The following is an 18,319-nucleotide window of genomic DNA, read 5'->3' as shown; positions in this document are numbered from 1 at the left end:
GTAAGCACAGAGGTGTCTCAGGGAGGCAGTAAAGACTGCAGGCTCGCAGCCCCATATCCATCCCCTGCACAGCCCAGCCCCAGAGGGGACCTCCTCCCCACGTTTCCCGAGCAAAATGTCGTGAGAAAAGGGGCCCTTCTGAGCTTTCACACTCTTCTTGAGAATACATTTTAGTTTCTCAAAAGTGAAAATGAGGGTGAAAAAGTCACCCAAGGTGGACAGATGAGAAATGTACAGTTGTTTTGGAGTACATCTGGAATGCTATGTACACTGGCCATGATTAGCAAATTATTCAGAATTTCTACTCAAATTTCTCTGAGAAGATACATGGCTAAAATTAACTGTGCCATGAGGAGATGTAGCTCCCAGAAACAAACACACTGTTTTAATACCTGTATTCTGATGGAAAATGTAGCTCTGTTGCTCTCCAATGCTAACTTTCCTAAGAATCATACTGAAATAACAGAGTACGTCCCGAACAACTGTGGCATGAATCGAGCTAGTGTGGACACCACATGGCACAGGAACCTCTGCAGAAGTTACAGTGGAAATAATGATAACCAGAGGTGATGGGACTTATACAGCCCTATTTTCTCCTAAGCTTGGAAACAGGCTGCATCTGACCAATCTCAAGGTACCCAGCTTAGTCAGAAGAGCATTTGAGAAGCCAGGAAGTAAAACAGAAGTGCTCGTGAAGCTGAAGGGGAGAAAAGCTTTTGCTGTGGAGAGAAGGGGGTCTGCAATAACCGATAGGGTTAGCGAGAGCTGGGCGAGAATTACGGCAGTTGATACAGCATTGCTTCTAGCTCCATTTTACTTCCAGCGTCAGCAAACAGGCTGTCACACACAAACATTTGGCAAGAAGGAGCAATTCTGAAATATTTTATTTTATGAAGGTTTTTGGATAAACTAGACTATCGAGTCCAGTAACCGGACAAACAATGCCACTTGCAGGCCAAAACAAATCACTGCAACAGCCAATGTAGGGAGCTGGTTCAGGGCGAGCTAATCAAAAGAGCCTTCCCCAAACCCAAACGCACGCCTCCCCCACAGCAAAATCACATCCCCAGAACAATCCTGTGTGCCAAAGGCAGCACAGAAAAGAGCTGTATCCCTCCGAGACCTCAGTGCAGAACAGGAGGCTGCCAAGCAGGAGGCTCGCAGGATTTTGCTCTGTCAGTTACTTTGGAGTAATACCAAGCTATTCAGAAAGACAGTGGGTATTTGAAACATCAAAAGGAAAGCGTATTTTGTTGGGAATAAGTGTGAAAATGCATTAACACAGATATTTCTTTCCAGAGAGGGAGCCCTGACGTGCTCTCTTTCATGACTCTCCTATATAGCTACTACGTATACTCTGGACCTCTTCAGGGGAAGCTTTATCCTGGCGTTTGTCCCTGCCTCCTCAGGCTCTGCGTTTCAGTGACCACCCTTCCACGCCAAGGGAGGAAAGGCATCCAAAGCCGCTGGGCGCTGCAGCCAGAAGAGGGTGGAGAGCAACTGCGAGCAGTTGGAGGCATTTCCTCGTGGTGGGAGGTAAGTCCTCCACCACAGCTCCTGCCAGCCTCGAGAGCAAAGATGGTCTTTATAGCCACCCAGCGTGCTGCCAGGAGCCCAGAGGTCCGGCCCACGCCTCAGCAGTATCGAAGCCGTGCACTATTTATTCTCTAAGCCGTTATCTGTAATTTTCTCCAGGCGTGCATATTGTTAAAGTCTTTGGTTTCTAAGCTCACACTACCTGAATGTAATGTTAGCTGGTCACCTTACCGCAGATCTCTAGCATTACTCAACACATGAAAGAGCATTTATTTCATTCTAGACCTCTCTTCCCAAAGTCACTTTTAGAGACTTTGGAGTGGGACTGCCACAGCAGCTCCTCAGCCCAGAGAATGGGCAATTAGGCCATGCTACTATGCATAAAAGGTGTTGCGCAACTACGGCATCACAGTGAAAATTTTGTCAGGAATATTGCTCTGCACTTGGGAAAGAGGCAGCGAGGACTCCTGCTAACTGGGAGTGATGACTGCTGCACGTTCTCACCACTGCGCGCGTCACTGGAGAATGAAGAGTGAAGAAAGCAACTGCTCGTCCAGGCTTGGCTTAACAGTGAAAGTACAGAGCTACAGGCCAACTACTTCACCAGATTAACCGGAAGGTATAGAGGCCATAAGTGAGGAGGATCACAGAAAAAGAGCAAGGGAAGTGATGGAGCACACAGACTTTGGGACAAACAGCCAGAAGAGGAGTTGCTGTAGACAGAGCAGCAGATAAACTGTTACTCTAGACAGAACTACCGATTTCCATTGCACTACTAGGGCATGTTTCCCACAGCTATGGAGAGTTATCAGAATATAAAATCAAGTCCAAACATAGACCATGCTCCTGGCAAGCTCCTTACTGCAGCAGATGCTTGTCAATAAACAGAAATTTAACTGCACCTCTCCAGCATTTCACTATCTGGAGCTGAAAAATACCAGTAAATATTTCAAATTTATATAGATTAGTCTAGTCTCCCCTACTGTCTAATATCCATCAAGACCTAATCTACACCAGCAAGACCCCTCTGTTTCCCTGGTGGGATGGGCCCATTCTATTAACATGAACAGTCTATATCACAGTCTGCTATTCCCAAACATACTTCAATTTATCAAAAAGCAAGATTCTCCTGTTTATTAAGGCAAATCTACTGCCCTAGAAGCAAACACAGCAGCCTTGAGCTAGGGATGAGGGCAGGCTGTTCTCTTCCTTTCATTCGCCACGGCACTTCAGAACAACCTAGCCTTCATGCAGACTTCGGGAAAGGGAGGGTTAAGTGAAGGACACCCATCAGAGTGCTGATACCTGAGCAGCAGATACACTTTTGAACATAAATGTCGCATACAAAGGCCTGATTGTGCATATGCTTAGTATTGTTTGGACACCTTTTAGTCCTGAAGAAACATTGTGATAATTTAGCCTAACCTCCTTGACTTTCCCCTCAAATTTCAGCCACCAGTTATTACATCTATCCCAGTCACTTTTAGACAGGCATCCACCCTTGATTTAAAGGCTATAAGCAACACAGAATTTACCATATCCCATGATTGTCTTTTTAAGTAGTTGTGTTTCCCCAGTGCCATGAATGGCAGCTTATTTTTCATCCAGTGCGAAGGATCTGAGGAGACCACAGAGACATGCCCGGGTTCCCAGTCATGCTGCTGCTTACGAACTATGTGCAAACACACAAACCCCGGTAGCTGAGCGTTGATCCAAAGCCCTGTATCAGGCCTCAAGAGCATAAGAATTACGCTGTTTATACATGTGCACAAGAACTTCATATCCAGTATGGAATTTGCTTTCAATGAATTTGTCCATAATGCTATTTACCCGTCAGGATTATTGACTGCAGATGTGTTTCCTAAAATGCGCTTCACTGTAGCTGGTTGATAGCAACTTTGTTTTATAATATTCATTAACTCAGGCTTACACTCATGCCCTAAGCAGAGGCTAGAACTACTTGAGCTTTCTAGAACCAAAGGGTTCAGCAAGGTTAACTTCACTTTTTCAGCTTTGCAGGAAAAATGAACCCTCCTCCCAGAGATTACCAACTGTCAGAAATTCTAAAGTAGCTTCTTCAAACAGGGACCCTGCAAGCATGCACGCGAGGATCCCTTCTCTTACAAGGGGGAGCGTTTCCCTGACACCTTCCACACTACGATGTTTCTCCTCCCCTTTTCCTGCCCTCTGAGATCTAGCAGCTGATTTGTGCTCTCAGACCCCAGACGCAGTTGTGTTTTGGTGTGTTATCCCTATAGCTTTGTGTGTGGTAGCACACCACACCGCTCTGCTTATCACCTTACATTACCTGTTACTCAAGTTAAATTAGAATGAATTAAATACAACCATTGATATGTAGAAGGGGAAAAAAAGTACTTCCACCATATTGCTATACCCACCTCTGCAGGCAAAGACATGTCTGAGGCCTGGCCCTATAAACCTTCAGGGAGGCTCAAACTCAAGGAAACGATTCCTCAAGAGAGGAAGCAGCAAACGAAGCTCTTGCTTTCAGTAGCTTGCAATATCGCATGTGATTGACTGGCAGTGCAATAAGTAACTTCAAAACAGAGGGATTGTCATATATTCCATATTAATCCCTGTTCATTTTATTTATCACTTACATCGTCCGTCCACAGCAAAGCCTACTGTAACTCTTCCTAGGCTCCTGCTGCAATGAATCAGAAGGAACTACAAAACAACATGGCTCACGTACAAACTGATTTACACTTTTTTTCTTATTATTTTGGAAGTCAGTACCATTTTCTTTCCAAAGTCTCCTACACTGGATTTGCTCTAAAAAGCTGTTTTCATTAAGTGCATTATAGCTAAGTAACAAAAACAGACAAGCAATTTCCTGAAGAGCTGAGCACAAATACAGTTACAGGGTTTTCTCAGTCTAAATATTGTCAATCAAAGCAGCTCTCCACGCAATTAAAAATAAAATCAAAATAAATCTAAATATTTTAACATTAGGCAATATCCATTCTAAAAAAATCACATGATCTTAACAGTCAACTGGACAGCAATAGGAAACCGCACAGAAAACCTCACTGGAATTCCGACAATGGGATTGTGTTTCCCAGAAAGCATATTTCTTGTAATTAAAACCTATTAGTCTTGCAGTTCTATACCGAGAAGTAGTTTAAGAGCTTTAAGTAGTAACAACAACACTTTCTACTTCAAGGCACATTATAAACATGAGCTAATTAATCCACGGGGCACTTCTGGGAGCAGGGGAGCTTGCGGAGCTGAAGAACTGGAGGCACAGAGCGAAACGCCCGGTGCTGCCGAGGAACAGGCACAGGATCCAGAACACCACGTTCCCTGAAGGACTGAAAGGGAACCACCGGCATCGGTGTTAATCCCTCCCCATCAATGGCTCGTGTGGCAGAGAGCTCATAACTATGGAGATATCTAATTGTGGTGCAATTTGAAGTAGCTGGTAGCAAACTACCATAAATCTGAAGAGCCCCAAAGCCGGCGGCTCTTGGACCCAGCAGCACCGGACAGCCTAACTGGGGCCATGCTCTGCCTCTGCACAACATGAACAGGCACAGCAGAATACAGCCTCCTTCTCAGAAGGACAAGGTCAGCGTACCCAACGCTCCCAGCTATTGACAGAAACTAGTTATTTATTGGACTTCTCTCCAGAATATGTGATAGGAACACCAGCCTCTGCAGCTATGCTCTCTGGCTTATTCCACACGGCAGTTCATTCCCAAATGGGTAAGACAGACAATCCGGTGTACAACTGCATGGCCCAAAATTGCAATTAGCTTTTTCTCTATTTCAGTAAGATTTCCACCATTGCTGTACCATGGATCTGCTCGGGGGCATTTTATCTGTCCTCTGTGCCACAGGACATCAGCAGTCCTTCACATGGCTTCTTCTCTTTAATGAAGCACAACAAACTAGAACACTGTTGCATGACTGTGCATGAACAAGAATGAACACGTGTAGCTCTTGGGATTATCCCAGATCACAAATTCAAAAGTTACCCATATAAAAAAAAGTTAAAATTCTTGGCCTTTCATCTCCAAGTTCCTTCAGCAGAGTTATTTCCCCCCCCCCCCCAAGCATTTAAACTCAGCTACAAACTTTGTGATAAACAATATGACAAAGGAGTCTCCTTTTCCCCCAGAAGATCCTCTCCATTTTAGGCTATCCAAGCATACTTAGAGCTCTTTACATCCTCATAAATTCATCCTGTTATACTATACCCTTTTTACCTTCTATCCTTTGCTCTCTTCCCTAAACAAAAATCCACTCACTCAGCTCCTAAATCGGTCCTCCACAGGTGTAAATGAAAAGGGTTAAGCAAGTATATTTGCAAACATTTGCAAAACAGCTGCACATGTATTTTCAAAGATCCAAAGCTACAAGTCTGATTTCCTGTGAAACTAGAAGTAACGACTGGGAGAGTAACTGCGGGCGATTTCAGACAAGGACAACGCTGGCCTTGCATTTAGGAAAGGAAATCCTTTGACACCCAAGATAGCCAGTACTGAAACACAGCTGGCAGCAGAGCATTAACACCTCCGGTCTCCAACTTTAATGCATTAATGGTTACGCTAACCCTTACCAGCCCCCGAGAAGTGTTCTAAGTGATACTTCGGGGTAAATTAAGTGGATAAAAATGCTATCAAGGAAAAGGTGAATAGAAAGCATTCTTATGGAAAAACTTACATGCTTTCTACTAAGGTGCGATAAGCACTCAGAAATAAATCTTGTGACATTCCTATCTGCTAAGAGTGCCGCTATAAAATCTGGAGCAAGACATAAAACAAAGAAGGCAAAATGAGCCTATTAGTGCCCTTTTGAAGGTTTTGGCTTCCTCTTCTCTCTTATTTTCAAAACTTGAGGGTACGTAAAAACATTGGGAAGATCAGTTCTCCCTGGCATTTTTGCTCTACTGACGTGAATGGCAATCCAACAAGCACAGATAGCAGTTGCGCAGATTTTATTCCATATCTCATGGCCTAAACTGTGTTTTAGTCTGCTTGTACGATTTACTACTGTGGCAAGAATACATTTTTAAAGAAAAGACAAACACTGCTATTTACACAGAACACATGTTTCCCTGCCTACTGAAACACAAACTCTTAGGAAAAGTATTTATTGAAATTTAAGTATAATAAAGCAGCAGTTCAGCAGATTTCAGATATTGATGGCAGCACATTTTCTTCGAGAGGCTCTTTGTTTTGCTTAATCATTCTTGACATTTCATATAGCATGTTATGAGCTTTTGCAGAGGAACACCACTTTCACCAGAGCAGCACGAATTGCTGGGGAAGGGAAGGTTCACACTAAGGGTTATTAAGAGATCTCCCTTTCCAAAATAAGAGATGAATCCAAAGGCATAAAATCATCTGGAAGCACAAATCCTTCATAAAAACATCAGAAATGAATGAGGGGCACTCTGATTTTTAATAAGAAAGTCACCTGTGCACCTGTCTGTTAGTTCAGCTTATTCTATGTGCCTCGAATGGTCAGCTGAAACACTGCAGCATGATTTAACAAGACAGTACATGTAGTTTAGAAAACTTTCCAGATTTCTGCCTGTCATTTTTATGTCTAAAAACTCCAGCTGGCATAGCTGGAACATGGCTTTCCAAGACCAGTTCCAAGGAGTTCTAAGCCCCCATGCCCAAATTAAAGTCAGATTTTATTTTAAAAATATATATTAATATTCTCTGTTGTAGCAACACTGAGATTAACTCTAGCATTACTTGCAAACCCAGATAATGGCTGTGTCTGGAAATGATTTGTTGCTCTGCCTCTCTAGCCCATTTGGTGGCTGCTTTGATATACCAATTGTTAGCAGATCTATATACTCTGACATTCCTCAGAGCAGAAGCCATGCTTCTTGCTTGACTCCATAATTGTCAGAGACATCTCCCGAACATCAATGCACATTAAACTACACTTATCCTGGGGTATACCTCATCAAGTCATCGTCATCGTCCCCCCTTTGGTTTCTCCCTATCTACCTTAACTTTCCCATTTCCACAGCGGTGGTGCACCATACCCATCTGTAACGTCTCTCACAAACCATACGATCCATTTAAATGGATCACACGCACCCTTTCTAGTTACCTTCCTGTACCTTCGGTTCACTTTCTGCCAAAATCCCGAGGCTATTCAGAGGTTCTCCACTCTGGATGCTTCGTTTGCAGACAACAGTGAAACCAGTGGTTTCCTTAAAATTGTCACTTAAGGAATCACTAAGTAAATTAATTGACATATTGAGCTATACTGCACCAACTGACTACTTGGGTAGGGCCTGGCACTGCATAATTTAGCCTTTCAAAAATCCCAGACTCCTAGTTTTGAAAGCTTTGGTATTTACCTAACGCTTCCTGACAAAATGGCCCAATCCTCTTCCACTGAAATCAGTGACAGGTTTGCCATTGGCCTCAATAAGAGCAAGGTCCCAACACCACTGACCCAAGGCTTTATTATTTCCAATCGTTTCAGTCAAATCACAGGAATTAAGAAATGTGTCTCCACCTCAAAATTAAATCCTTTGGGTGTGCAGCAGCAGACAGAAACACTTTGCACTGAGATAGCACTTTCTGTCTCAGTGCATTTTACAATTGATTATGCCTTTCAACCCCTCCTCCAAAATAACTGCATGCTACTACAGACCAGAAAAGCAGCAGAGAGAGCTGCTCCCATTTACCCAGCACAGCAAGGTGGAATGGTAGCAGCCTGCCCCAGCCCCTCTGCTGCTGGGATAAACACGCTCACAAGCCTCAGTAACTCATCATCCTTTCGCTTAATGACAACTGAGCCATGGCTCCATAATCCTTCATTAACATCTGCATTTGTGATCTGATTCTACTGGAGAAAAAGAGGCAGAAGTTACTGTTTTACTATTTGAGGCCCAATACCAGCCTGTCGTACCTGCCTCTCAGGGTCCAAAACGTTGTCCAAGCCAGCTGGGCAGAGCCAAGGCAGTATCTATAGCCCCAAAGCACGCTTCCAGGCTCAAAACTGCTTTGAAATGAGGAGCTTCAACGCTTGTGCAAAGCACCAATAATTGGTATCTGAAATTTCCTTGTCGCCTGCGTGCTCCTCCTCAGAGCTTCCCTTGCCTTTTTGCATGCCACCTACTTTGGCTACAGTTGGCAAAAAAGCAGAATATTTATTCTTGATGCCTAAATAGCAACAGCTCCTTGAAAACCACCAAGCTCTATCAAGCCTTTTCCCTCATCTTCACTCCTTTTCTCTTGCAAGATTGCCACTGTTTCCACCCTTCCTGTTCTTTTCCTCTAAAAAAATACTTCTTATAACCTGCCCTCCAAAGTTAACAGTCTGTTATGTGCTTCACTGCAAAATGCTAGCCCCCTCCCTACACCATACCAGCCTTATTTGTGAGTACCTGCGTAGAAGAGATGCTAGCATGGTCTTCACTGACTACCAAATAGTACAGAGACACCTGAGCCTGCTTTAAATTACCCAGCCTTATCACCATTAGCAATGTATCTGCAGCATTCATGTCCTCCAGGGCAGATTACCATAGCATCAGCTGAGCCCACGCACCTGAACTGTACTGCTATCCCTACAACACTGCAGCCACACCTCTCTTAACAAAGGTGTTAGCACTTAAAAGGGTATCCAGCACCTTAAGAGGGCAAGGCAGCTATCTGTAATGCTGCAGAATAGACTGTTGTTGGTCACACCCAGACTTGTACCAACACACAGGATAAAATGGAGTTCACACTTTGACACAAGCTGCACTGTGTCCTAGGGCTTCCACCTGGTTTTGTTTAGTCAGGGACGCTGCTGAATCTTCATCTTTCTACTGCTCAAACAAGTTTGTCATGACTTTCTTATCGTACCCGCCATAAGGAGTCTATGCACTTCAACAAAATTCACTGAAGTTGGAGGAGTTCTTCCTACAGTTGCTGGGCAGAAAATGTTTATTGCCCGTCTTGTCCCCTTAATTATAGTTACAATATTTTACTTTCCTCAGATACCTCAAGCTGAGTCACATTTAGCAAGCTGGTGGGAAACAGTTCACTCGCTGTTGCTTTTTCCCTCTCAATTCCTCTTGATTTCTTGCAAGTATATAAAGACTTGGGCCATCAGCATACTGGCTCTCCTACTGCTGCAGGATACTTACAGCCTTAAATACTATGACAAAACATGACCCTTGAGTAATGCTCGGACGTATGGATGGAGTCCTGCAGGGCACACAGTTTGTGGTAAGAAGGGTTTGTTCTCCTTAACTGGATGCACATGAGTTATACGTTATAGTGAGGCACACCATAGCGACAATTGAATTTGCCCTATTAAGACCTTCATACCCTTGGACGCATAGCAGAACTGTGGCTACATCTGCCAAAGAGGTTGCGAGACGTTAATGCAGCACACAGGACTGCTGCTGTCTGGAGGAGAGCTGATGGTAAACCAACATACAGTCACATGTTTTTGTTATATAATTTTGGTCTTAGCTAAAATAGCCCAAATGCCTGACCGTGCTGAGCGAACCTCCCTGAAGGGGCTTGTGTGAAGCGGAGCTCCTAGCCTAGCAACTACTGGCTGTGGCAAGACAGTCCTCAAACCCCTTCGGCTCTGGAGCTGAGAAAACAGAGCAAAGCGGCCATAGACCTTGCCTGGCGGTTAGGAAAGGAAAGGGAGAGACTCCCATTTCCCCGTACACAGAGGGAGGGAGATGAGGGTTCCTCCTGCCCCCGTCTCAAGCGCGGTTCGTGTGCCGGGCAGCCCCTCTCCCGCCGGTGCCACGCTCGCCAGAAGCAGCGCAGCAGAACTGGTGCGAAGCTCCGGGGCAGCTTGGACCCTGCGGGAACCAGCAGCGAGGAGGGTGACGGAGGTGAACGGCGAAGGTCGGCACAGGGCCGGCACGATAACAGCGGAAGAAATAAGGTGAGCGTGGCCCTGCCCTCTAACAGCTCCTGGCTACCACGGGCCTGTGGCAAGGAGAGCCCGGGCAGGGGGGCGGGCAAGGCTCGGAAGCTCTGCAACCAAAGACGGCTAAAAGTCGTTGAAAGACAATATCAAGGTGTTTGTGTCTCAGCCATGCGAGACAGCCCTATGAGGCCATTCAGACTGTAGAAAGAGCCTCAAGAGTCATGCATTTTTCTTACTATTTCAAAGATAAATTGGAAGTCACATCATTTGTGGCACTTCAACTCAGTTGGACACAGTACTAATGCCTTGAGCAAATGCCTCAGTGCTTTGCTAGAGACTTTGGACATTTATTTATTTTTCATATTGAGACAGTGAAAATATTCTTCAGAGGCCACACTATGCCATAAATTATTAAGAATTTGTTCTAATACTGACAGCTTAAAAATTGCATGGGCTGGGTCCTTGGAACCTAAGACCTGGAAGGAGTCCAGCTCCTTCAAACTCAGGCGCTGGAAGGAGCTCACGTAACGTCAAGAGAGACACAAAAGAATTCAGCAGTGACCCAGTTGTTCTTTTGCCTTCCCCTACTCTTAAAGATATTCCACATAAAACCACTGAAGCTATTCTTGTTAAAAGAACAATGCAAAACAGAAATTACTGCAGAGAGAGAATGGATGTGAAAGTGAATAAATCTAAATATTTAAAAGAAAAGGATGATACATAGCTAAAATGACAAAATTGTCTATACTAATAGAGAAATCACAGCACTATGCCCATATTATTATCATCAACACAAAAAGGCTTAAAGTTATGGTGTATGTATTTAGATGAAATAATACTGCAATTAAGAGAAGAGGTGCAACAGAGGAGTCACTGTAATTGAAGCAAAGGATTAAAGTTAAGAAATGGAAAATTCTGATGATTATAAAAATAGTTGCACTATGAGATAAAAATAAACATAAACAACAACTTTTAGGCTGTGGGAAACTCTCCTGAAGAGTATGCTGGAAATCACATTATTTGAGGCACTTGAAATTCATCTGAATGGAGTACTAGTAAATGCATACCACAAAGAAAACACTTGCAATAGTGGAGGGAATACTATAAATAGCTGTACTATGAAATGAGCAAAGCCTAGCCTAAACTTCCCATAAAACAAAAGAAAAAGTCACAATATGTTACACAGTTATATCAGTTAACTGACAGCAAGCTGCTTTTTGTGACATTTTACAGTAACACGCGAATCACTAATACAGAGGCTGAATAAAGATGACTAGGGATTTATCGCCCTCTTGTGAATATGAAAAAAGTTGCAACCTTCCAGAAAATGAACATAAGCACTTGTTGCTATTAAAGAAACTTGTAAATTGTGGTAAAAAAATTATCTGTATGATTGATAAACATAAATTTGGATTAGTAAAGGTAGAACCACTGTTTTCTATAAGCAGCTGTAAAAACTTTATCTGAAGGAAGTAAGTGGCAACATCAAAACAATTCAAATTCAAATCAGAGGTGGCAGAAGCACTGACCCAACAAGATACCTTCTCCATTTAAGCAGGAAGACAGCAAACTAAATTCCCCCAAATCACCGCCTACAGCAACGATCCCAAACGGCACAGACCAGCTCAAAGACGTGCTAGCCCTCCCTGAACGCAGCCGCAGGACATTCTTCAATTTGAAAAGGCGCAAGAGGATCTGATTTCCGAGGTGAAAATACCTATTTTCTGTCATGCAGGAGAACAGTGGCCTTTCAGCTCCTTCGAATAACCGCGGGTCTGCATCCAGCCTTGCCTGCAGCCCCCCGGTCAGGACGAGGTGTCTCTCGGCCCAGCGCGCCACGGCAGCTCCCGCAGAAGACAAGCTAAGGCAACGCTGGGAAGCCACCGGCTGGGCCTCTGCTGAGTGATTTTTAAGGCCCCTCCGCCTGTGGCACTTCTTCCCTCCTTGCTGCTTTGCACCCACTCAAGCTACTGCTGCTCCTTTGCTTCTCCCTTGCCCTCCACTGCCCCCTCCTTTCCCAACAGACCACTGAAACCGTTGTCAAAGCCGTAAAATGTGCCGACATTGTCACAGCCCCTCGTCCCACAAAACTGCAAAGAGGGGAGAAAGCGAGGGCCAGCTCCGCTGCCGGACAGCCAGAGTTCCCCTTTCACACTTTGCCCTAAGGCTCTGGCCAGCTACGTCACCCCTTCCCTCCGCTTCGCCCTTCCTCCTGCACCCTCTGCTACCATTTCTTACTGCCACCCTTGTCCTCGCCTAAAATAAAGGGGCCACTACGCACTACCAGCTTCCAACCTAACCCTAACCTAACCCTAAGCTTTTCCAGGCGGGCACAGTCCCTTCCTGGGTGCACCCACAGCACGTTCGCCTCAGCTGCCCATTCCAGCCCCTGCACTAATGCAAAGTGACTTTACTCTTCTAGCAACACATCTTATAACAAGACAGCTTTCTTCTGTAATTCTTCAACAAAGAAACCTTACCAAAACTCTCCCATGAGATTATCACCAAGGCAAACTATCAATAAGCCAAGTGCCATTTGATCATGAATAACAGAGGACTCTCATTACGAGCAGCAAGAATTATAATGCTGTTTTACAGTAATCCAAGAGCTTCTGCTGGCTATGTTGCCTCCCCTACTTTATAATAAACAAAGCATAAATCCTATCCAAATGAAGGCATCACCAAGTCCTACTAGCACAATATAATAACCATTTCCACAGAAAGCAGTGTATTAATACCACTTAGCATAATAAATATTTAAAATGATACTGCAGTAAAGAATACAAATCCACCTACATGCCTTTCCTGTTCTTAGTAGTGACACTTAATAAACACAGCTTTATAGCTACTATATTTAAATGCAATTAGTTCCATACATTTCCAGCTTAATAAGAAATAATACATATTCATTTCTGCTCATTAACAGTCAGTATATAACTCTTAGCTAATGAACATTCAATTATGTTCCCTGAATACATTGTGGGATAAATTCTCTTTTTGTTGCTCATATCAGTTCACTTCAATTCAGTTGCTTCTAATTAAAATTCTTTTGCCTCATGTAGACAAAACTGGGTTTTTTGGAGTCCCTGGAGACTTCTTTAAGAGTTCTGTTTTATCTTTATGTACAGTCAGCTCCCTAATTAATGCTTTAAATAGGGTAAACTTTACTGAGGCTCCTGGGTTCAGTTCAAAGGAAAAAAAAACCAGTTAATTTTATATCTCATTCTCACACAATTCACTGGAGTCTCTCTTTTTCTTGTAAATCTACTTTTTTCTTTTGTTTTCAAGTGAATTCAATAATCAGGGAAGGTGCCAGTTTGAGAGCACTGGGAGTTGGAGATCCTCCATCATCAATCTGAAGCTTTTCTTACCCCAAGAAATAGAAAAGAAATTCTTGTCAAGTTGTCCAGTCCTGCAGCCACCTCAGGTGAGGAACTTCAGATGAGGATTCTCCAGAGGGACAGCCCCAGTGGATTCCCAGAGTCAATACTACCTTTATTTTCAGTCAGCATCAGCAAGACCAAATGCTAATGTATTTTTTCTAACTTGTTAACAGAGCTAGCTCAGCAATCTTTTCCCTGTCTAGGCCCCAAAATCTAACACAAGTCCTACTTACTTCAGTGGGACTAAAAACATGCAAGTTAAGCATTTACTTAAGTGCTTGCCTTTGTGGAGGTCATTATCAGGCATGACTTGCCGACTTAAGTGACCAGATTCTTGCCTCTGCTTTTACCTGCCTTCTGTCAGTTCAGCAGAGCAAGGAGAAAGGAATGCAGCAGAAGCAGCTTCAGGGACCTCTCCTAGCATGACGCTTCCCCCTTCGGTGTACCACAAAGGCATATTGTTAGACTATTTTACCTATGCCAGAGACTGGACTGGACTCTCAAATTTCAACAGAGTGGGGACAACAACTTCCCCCTAACAACAACAGCTAGAAGCAACACTCAGATGTAGTGAATCCTTTGCAAAACGTCCAGGCAAAGAGTGTGTGAGACCTACACGCATCGACATAAAGGATGTAAGGCTAGCACAGAAGGTAAATATATTGGGAACAAGGGAAACAGGCAGAGAAAGGAATTTTTGTACGAAGAAATATCTAGGAACACCCAGGAGAAAGCTTAGCTTTAGATGTGTTTTAGTTTTATTTAACACAAAAGGAAAACTCCAGGATACATGTATCTCTGGAACAGATTCAAAGGAAAAGAGAAGAAGAAAGTGTGTGTGTCTGCGTATACATGCATGCACGTGCATGCGTATGCATCCACACGCGTGTGCCGGCTTGGATGGATACACGTATGCCTTCAGCACATCCTCCGGCCTGCAGTTCCCTGAGCACTGTGAAGGGAACAGGCCTGAACTCCTCTTCTCTTGTTTTAAGTCGCACTAAAACATTAAATTCTACTGAGAGACGTGCAGATCTAGATCCCCAGCAAACTCACACTGATTGATAGAGCCCTAACGACTCAGAGCCTGCGTTCCCAGCCCACTGAACATCCCAATGAACGGCACTTTTTATTCAATGCTAAATAGACACTAGTTCTTGACACTGTTGAGTAAAGTTTCTTTCAGTTACCTTCTGCAATCAGGTCTCTCTTTTTCCCCAAGGTCTGCCACTTAGTTTGTCCTTTTTGAGTACAGATCTTGGAACAGTACAGAGTGATTCTAATTCCTCTTCCTTAGTAAGTATTTTATCCACAATCGCAACTAATATTGTCTGCACAACAGACCATGTTTATCCCTCTGGACTACAAGGAGGCAGACAAGTATGTCCCCACTGCTTAGCACTAAACCAGAATCTTCTTGCAGCCTCACACAACGCCCTTCTGATCCCGGGATATAATTATCAAAAATGTTTGAAGCTTTTTAGTTCAAAATCTCTGTGGCAGCCTGCCACAACAGTATTTACAAAGCTTGATCCTGAGGTTGTGTATTGCAAGGCCAAGGCACGAAGACCTCTGCAGGTACATGGCTTACCAGAATAGTACCGGAAGACTGTCCTGGACGCAGAGACACAGACTCGATGTGACTTGCGTTACAGTATTTGGCTGTACTGCTCCCTGGAGAGAACATGCCATCAGCTGCACCCAGATTTCCTCTTGGAAGGAATTAGTTGGCTTTGGTCCAGGAGGGATGCAGAGAGTCAACTGCCATTAGGGGACCATGGCCTGGAAAGCAAGAAAGGGCTGGTTCAATTGACAGGGGAAATATAGTGGGAATCTATTTCTGTTCTCATAACCATCTGGCTCAAGTAGTTTGCACTTAATGTCACAGAAAGTAAGGGAATAATGAGAACCAGTACATTTAATCGTGGTGGTACTTTGCATAAAGAAGTTTTGCAGCCAGTCCCTGAGGAAGGGCTGAGCCTTCCTCTCCAGCAGGGAACAGATGCTGCCCTGCATCTCCGGTGCAGCAGTGCCCTTTCTTACAGCACTCTGGCCACAAGATGGGGCATTTTTGTCTCATGCAAGCAGGGAGCAATTCAAATACGAAGGGGATTTTCAATTTCTCTATCAAAATGCCCTTGTGAGTGTGTTTTCTAAAGGTAAGACAGCAGAGGTAATCAGGAGAATTAGTCAGGGAAATGCTAAAAAGGACAACTTCTCGTAGCTTAAGGTTCAGATTAGGAATTTCTGAAAGATTTAAAAAACGTTTGCAAGGATTTCATATTTTGTGATATGTAATTTTGTCTATCTCACACTTCAGATAACCAATAAATACTGAAATTACTTTGGCTTTATTTAACATCATTACAATAGACAGATAATGTTGGAGTACGCTCTAAATATGCCAAAAAGAGAGAATAAACTGTCCCAGAAGCAGCAGAGGGAACAATCTTAATGTAATTCAACCTATATATATAATTTACACTACAAACTATAGATCTCCACAGACTTTTAAAAAGCTGTGTCAGTTTATCTGAGACAAGAATCCCTGTCTTATGCCATGGAAATGTTTACTGGGCTGCCAGGTACCACTAATATGATTCACCTCCATTGAATACAGAAGTTACACCTTCTCTGGGGTCACTACTGTAATGGCAACAGACTTCTGGGCAGAATCAAGACAATATTGGGTAAAGATCTTCAGGGAGAGAGTATATCTTCCTGTAGGCATGCAGAATTAAGGCTACTCCTTCAATCTAAAAAAGTAATTAGAAACCAGGTACTGCTACTGCTCTCACAATGCCCATCCCCAGCACCACAGGCAGCTTTCGGTGGAGGAAAATTGTCATGATTAAAGACATCAGGTTCACAACGGCTTGGTAGTGCTCTGTGTTAGCAGACCATGGATCAAGGTTTGTTTTACCATAGACTCACAGATTAAAAAGTAGTTATTATCCAAAAGAGACACTGCTATCAATTCAGACTAATGAATTACACATGGCTGCATGTAAAACCTTTTGTCCTTTTGACCTTCTCACATATTCTGAGCATTAAAACATTTTTAGTACACTGTATTTGTATCTCGGCGGCTGCAAAGTTAAGCCTTTTTGATGATGTTATGGCTAACAGCATCGGCCTTAAGAGAGCAAAATATTTATAATCAATATTATTGGTTTTTTTCCACAAAGGTACACATCACCAAAACCAGATTTTTCTACATAGTAAAAGCATCATGTCTGTAAAACCAGATGTTTTAGTATCTCCCAGTTCTAGAAGTAAAATCAGTATTGTCATTTGATAAGGACAAATGCAGTGTATTATTCTGAGGACTCCGGACCGCAAACAACAAATACTTGTCCAGAAATGGATCTAGGCATTATAATGAATCATAGTGCGAGTCACAGGGTCAGGCTGGTGAGAAAAAAAGCAGACACTATACAGGGATATATAAATATTACGTGTGGGACACAAATCAACCCTCCCTGCCCGCTAAATAGCACTGGTCAGCCCTCCTCAGGAGTAATATTTCTAGCTTGGGTACTTCAAGAAAGGCATGGACCCGTTAGGGAAAGGCCAGAGGAAAACATTAAGAACAGTCAGATATCTAGAATCTAAGACCTGGGGGGGGGAAAGGCTGTTTAGTCTACTGAGTCTAGTGAAGACTTAAAAGAACCACAAAAACACCACTCAAATGTGCAAAAAGTAGCTGCAAAGAGGGAAGTGAGCAGTTTCCACCTTCACTGAGAATGGCCTTAAACTGCAATGAGAAAGACTCTACTTAGGTATTAGAAAAAATTGTCTCATGATATTACCAGCAAAGTGCTGGAACATATCAGCTAGGGAAAGTCGCAGGCTTTTTAGAAGAGCTCTAAATATCATCTGTCAAGAACGACGGATGTAGAATTGATCCTTCTTCTCTCGAGTTCCCCTCTAGCCTTACTTTCTGTGAGAATTATGCTGAACTGGTTCATACACAGTTCTTTGTTCTTCTCTGATGACAGTGCTGGTTGCAAGGACTGGCAGCCACTGAGTGACCCTGAAAACCTGCCAAGGGAGAGCCTACGCTTGCCCTCCTCCCGTTTTAAGCAGGCGTCAGTTTGCCCAAATCTATTGCTATGATCACTCCTTAAGCACTCGCAATGGCAAAACACAAATAATAATTTTGTAATAATTAATAAACAGAAATCCTAATGATATCTTTGTGGAAGCAGCGATATCAAACTGGGAACTGAACCATGAGGCTTACGTGACTATTTCTGTTAAGGAACGTAAACTGTACAGCAAAAACGGAGCGAGGCTGCACTAAAGGAAGGACTGAAACCTCCGCCTGAAGGACAGCCGTGAGAGAGGAAGGAGTGCCACAGCCAAACGAGGTGTCCGAACCAGTGCTGTTCAAGGGCCAGGAGCCAGCAACGGCACAACAGGACTCTGGTGGCTACCAGGCTCGCCTCCGCCGTCCTAACAGCGTGGCGTGAGAACCTGAAAAGGCATTTCCTAAATACGGTCAGGCTGAAACTTCCCCT

The 18,319-nt window shown here is 43.6% G+C and overlaps 1 long non-coding RNA gene across 1 annotated transcript in view; it reads right to left on the bottom strand.

Moving 5' to 3' along the window:
* The window catches only part of LOC112984390 (uncharacterized), a 591,798-nt gene that overhangs the window by 566,504 nt on the left and 6,975 nt on the right, over window positions 1-18,319 (bottom strand). Inside the window, exon 3 of the long non-coding RNA XR_010391380.1 lies at window positions 15,388-15,578. This is a non-coding gene — a long non-coding RNA (uncharacterized LOC112984390). The remainder of the gene's footprint in view (window positions 1-15,387; window positions 15,579-18,319) is intronic.

Source organism: Dromaius novaehollandiae, chromosome 13, assembly GCF_036370855.1.
Source record: "Dromaius novaehollandiae isolate bDroNov1 chromosome 13, bDroNov1.hap1, whole genome shotgun sequence".
Taxonomy (NCBI): Eukaryota; Metazoa; Chordata; class Aves; order Casuariiformes; family Dromaiidae; genus Dromaius; species Dromaius novaehollandiae.
This window is presented reverse-complemented; position numbering and strand designations above follow the sequence as displayed.